Source organism: Herpailurus yagouaroundi, unplaced genomic scaffold (genome assembly GCF_014898765.1).
Source record: "Herpailurus yagouaroundi ecotype Mexico unplaced genomic scaffold, PumYag 137514, whole genome shotgun sequence".
Classification (NCBI taxonomy): domain Eukaryota; kingdom Metazoa; phylum Chordata; class Mammalia; order Carnivora; family Felidae; genus Herpailurus; species Herpailurus yagouaroundi.
In genome coordinates, this window is record NW_024422249.1 from 1 (window position 1) to 5,215 (window position 5,215).

General features: G+C 45.0%; 1 pseudogene; it reads left to right on the forward strand.

Moving 5' to 3' along the window:
- Positions 1 to 2,313: 2,313 nt before the first annotated feature.
- LOC121026565 (keratin, type I cytoskeletal 19-like) lies at positions 2,314 to 3,353 on the forward strand (annotated as a pseudogene).
- Positions 3,354 to 5,215: the final 1,862 nt, after the last annotated feature.

A 5,215-nucleotide genomic window follows, 5' to 3' on the forward strand; every position in this document is an offset into this window, starting at 1 on the left:
TGTCAGCTGGATGTCTTCTTTAGACAAGTGTCTATTCATGTTTTCTGCCCATTTCTTCACTGGATTATTTGTTTTTCAGGTATGGAGTTTGGTGAGTTCTTTGTAGATTTTGGATACTAGCCCTTTGTCTGATATGTCATTTGCAAATATCTTTTCCCATTCCGTCGGTTGCCTTTTAGTTTTGCTGATTGTTTCCTTTGCAGTGCAGAAGCTTTTTATCTTCATGAGGTCCCAATAGTTCATTTTTGCTTCTAATTCCCTTGCCTTTGGAGATGTGTCAAGTAAGAAATTGCTGCAGCTGAGGTCAGAGAGGTTTTTTCCTGCTTTCTCCTCTAGGATTTTGATGGTTTCCTGTCTCGCATTCAGGTCCTTTATCCATTTTGAGTTTATTTTTGTGAATGGTGTTTTAAATGAAACGTGAAAGAGCGCAAATCCTAACTGCACGCTACCCACATGAGCACACTGGGGACACACCCAGTTTCGGTATCAAGATCAGGAAACAGAAGATAGCCAGCATCCGGAAGCCTCCCTCATCTCCCCTCCCAGGCACGACCCCCAACCCCCGCTCCCCCCTTTAAAACCATAGACTAGTGTAGTCAGTATAATAGAACCACAGAGTATGCATTCTTACATATCTGACTTCTTTCATTCAACATAGCAGTGTTTGTATGTCACAGCCAAGAGCTGGAAACAACCCAAATGCTCGGCAACAGAAATAATAAGTGAGTAAATCGCAATCTATTCATATGAAGTAATACAACACAGCAACCAAAATGAACAACCTGTTGCTACATGCAGCAGCATGGATTAGTTTCACAGACATAATGTTGAGCCAAAGAAGCCATATTCAAACAAATATGCAATTCAAAAACAAATAAAAGTAAGCTATGCGGTTAGAAGTCAGAGCTGTGGTTCCCCTTAGAGGTGATGAAAAGAGTAACGTCCCAGGAGTTTTTCCATATTTTCAACTGCAGTCATTAGAATGGGTGTATGAGAGTAAAGGTTTAAGTGTTGGATTGGCGGTTGTTTTAGACTTATGGTTTTATAAGGTTGTGATTGCTAGTGAGGTTGAATACTTTTTGGTTTATTGGCTACTCTTTCGTGACATGTTTGTTCACATCTTTTGCCCATTTTTCTGTAGGGTTTTGTGTCTTTTGCTCATTGATTTCTTTTTTTCTTTTTTACATTTTCTGGACGTAAGTCCTCTCATATCTATGGTTATACCTCCCTGGTTACATGTATTACAAATATCTTCTCCTGCTCTGGGACTTGCCTTTTCTCCTTCTTGATGGTGTCTCTTTAAAATTGAGATAAAATTCCCATCACCCATGTAACCCATCCCCCCACCTACCTCACCTCCAGCAAGCCTCAGTTTGTTCTCTATATTTAAGAGTCTCTTATGGTTTGCCTCCCTCTCTGTTTTTATCTTCTTTTTCCTTCCCTTCTTCCATGTTCATCTGTTGAGTTTCTCAAATTCCACATATGAGTGAAATCGTATGATATCTGTCTTCTCTGACTGACTTATTCCATCCACGTTGTTGCAAATGGCAAGATTTTGTTATTTTTCATCACCGAGTAGTATTCTATTGTATGTATATACCACAGCTTCTTTGTCCATTCATCAGTTGATGGACATTTGGGCTCCTTCCATACTTTGGCTATTGTTGATAGTGCAGCTATAAACATTGGGGTGCATGTGCCCCCTTCGAATCAGCACTTTTGTTTGGATAAATTCCTTGTAATGCAATTGCTGGGTCATAGGGTGGTTCTATTTTTAATTTGTTGAGGAACCTCCACAGAACTCTGGAACTGTTTTCCAGAGTGGCTGCACCAGTTTGCAATCCCACCAACAGTACCAAAGTGTTCCCCTTTCTCTGCAGCCTTGCCAACCTGAGTTGTTAATTTTAGTCATCCTGACCATTGGGAGGTGGTAGCTCAATGTGGTTTTGATTTGTATTTCCCTGATGATGGGCATTAAGGAAGGCACTTTTCAGGATGAGCTCTGGGTGTCATAGGTAAGAGATGCATCACTGGGTTCTACTCCCGAAGCCAAGACTACATTGTATGTTAACTAACTTGAATTTAAATAAATAGAAAATGAATTAAAAATAAAGAGATAAGCAAAAAATTAAAAACAAGTTGAAATGATATTTTAGACATACTGGATCAAATAAAATATATTATTAAAATAAAAAAATTGAGATAAAATTCACATACCATAAAATACACATATTTGAAGTATACATTTCAGGCTCCCTCCCTCTGACCACTGCTCCTTGAACCGGTGTGGCTGCATCCTCCTTCTCTATTACTTCCTACAGCTCTCGCCAGTTATCCTCCAGTTGGCCCTCCGGAACTGGGGCGGTGGCTCCCTGTGCTTTGGGACTGGAGGTGCCTTCTGCATGCCCAGCACCTACTGGGGCTCAGGTGGCCGCGCTGTGTCCAGGTCCTCTGCCCAGTTTGCATCCTTATCTTCCTGGAGCGGCTACAGCAGCTTGGCAGATGGCCTGGCCGGGTCCGACAGGCTGCGGGCAGGCAATGAGAAACTCACCATACGGAACTTCAATGGGCTTCTGGCTTCTACCTGGAGAAGGTGCACACACTAGAGGAGGTCGAGGGAGATCTGGAGGTGGCATCTGAGACTGGTACCAGAAGCCGGTTGCAGGCCTGCCCACAACTACAGCCCCTACCTCAAGACCATCAAGGAGCTGCAGGACAAGAATCTTGTGGCCACCATTAAGCACTCCAAGATTGTCCTGCAGAGTGACAATGCCTGTCTGGCTGCAGATGACTTTCCAACAAGGTCTGGGCTAGGAGGCCGACATAATGGCCTGTGTGGGGTGCTGGATGAGCTGACCCCAGCCAGGACCAACCTGGAGATGCAGATCGAAGACCTGAGGGAGGAGCTGGCCGACCTGCAGGAGAACCAGCAGAGGAAATCAGTGTCCTGGGGGGCCAGGTGGGTGGCCAGGTCAGTGTGGAAGTGGATTCTGCTCTGGAGATCGACCTTGCCAGAATCCTGGGCGACACGAGAAGCCAATATGTAGAGAAGCAAGACAGAGGTCACTGACCGGTGGCACGTCAGGCTCAACTAAGCAGGAAAGTCCCTCCTGGAAGGCACACTGGTGGAAACAGAGGCCCGCATTGGAGCTCCACTGGCCCAGATCCAGGCACTGGTTGGTGATATTGAAGCCCAGCTGAGGGATGTGCCTGAGGACACCCAGCGGTAGAACCAGGAGCACCAGCAGTTCATGGGCATCAAGTCGTGGCTGGAACGGGAGATTGCCACCTACCCCCGCCCAAAAGGCCAGGACGTGCACTGCAACAATCTGCCCACTCCCAAGGCTCTCTGAGTCTGGCAGCCTCCTGGGCTTCCTGCTGTCCTGCAGAGGGGTTCCCCTGAGCAGGGGCATGGGTGGTGGGGGACCCCACCTTTAGCTTTTCCCTTGACCTGGCAATAAAGCTTTATGGCTCAAGGGAAAAAATAACAAAGTGTACATTTCAGTCCACGCTCGTACATTCATCTCCATATCTAATTCCAGAACGTTTCGTCAGCCCAAAAGATACCCCATTCCCATTAGATGTCCCTACTTATTCCATCTTCTTCCCATCCTCGGCAACCACTAATTCATTTCTTGTCCCTGTGGATTTGCCTATTCTAAACACTTCCTAGAAAGAGAATCGTACACTATGTCTTATTTTCTGTCTTGCTCCTATCACTTGACAAAATGGTTTCAAGGTTCATCCACATTACTGCATCTACCAGAACTTCATCCCTTTCTATGGCTGAATACTATTCCAGTGTATGGATATAACAGCTTATGGTCATCAGTTCATCAGTTGACGGAAATTTGGATTGTTCCCACTTTTTGGCTGTTATGAATAATTCATGTACAAGTTTCTGCATGAACATACGTTTTTAGTTCTCTTGGATTTAAAACTAGGAGTGGAATTTCTGGGTTATATGGGAACTTCATGTTTAACTTTTTAAGGAATGGCCAAACTGCTCAAAAATAGCCTCACCCTTTACATTCTCGCTAGTAAGATACGAGGATTCCTGGGGTGCCCAGGTGGCTCAGTCAGTGAAGTGTAGACTCTTGATTTTGGCTCAGACTCATGACCCCAGGGTCATGGGATCAAGCTGGACATGGGCTCCATGATGGGCACGGAGCCTGCTTGAGGTTCTCTCTCCTAGGGCACCTGGGTGGCTCAGTCTGTTAAGTGTTCGACTTCTTGGTTTTGGCTCAGGTCATGATCTCACGGTGCATGAGATTAAGCCACATTGGGCTCTGCACTGACAGCACGGAGCCTGCTTAGGATTCTCTCTCCCTCTCTCTCTACCCCTCCCCTGCTGGCGCTTGCTCTCTCTCCCTCTCAAAAGTAAACAAACAAACAAACATTTTTTTAATATGAACTTTATTGTCAAATTGGTTTCCATACAACACCCGGTGCTCATCCCAACAGGTGCCCTCCTCAATGCCCATCACCCACCCTCCCCTCCCTCCCACCCCCCACCAACCCTCAGTTTGTTCTCAGTTTTTAAGAGTCTCTTATGGTTTGGCTCCTCCCACTCTAACCTTTTTTTTTTCCTTCCCCTCCCCCATGGTCTTCTGTTAAGTTTCTCAGGATCCATGTTAAGAGTGAAAACATATGGTATCTGTCTTTCTCTGTATGACTTATTTCACTTAGCATAACACTCTCCAGTTCCATCCACTTTGCTACAAAAGGCCAGATTTCATTCTTTCTCATTGCCACGTAGTATTCTATTATGTATATAAGCTATAATTTCTTTATCCATTCATCAGTTGATGGACATTTAGGCTCTTTCCATACTTTGGCTATTGTTGAAAGTGCTGCTATAAACATTGGGGTACAAGTGCCCCTATACATCAGCACTCCTGGATCCCTTGGGTCAATTCCTAGCAGTGCTATTGCTAGGTCACAGGGCAGTTCTATTTTTAATTTTTTTGAGGAACCTCCACACTGTTTTCCAGAGCGGCTGCACCAGTTTGCATTCCCACCAACAGTGCAAGAGGGTTCCCGTTTCTCCACATCCTCGCCAGCATTTATAGTTTCCTGATTTGTTCATTTTAGCCACTCTGACTGGCGTGAGGTGATATCTCAGTGTGGTTTTGATTTGTATTTCCGTGATGAGGAGTGACGTTGAGCATCTTTTCATGTGTCTGTTTGTCAGCTGGATGTCTTCTTTAGACAA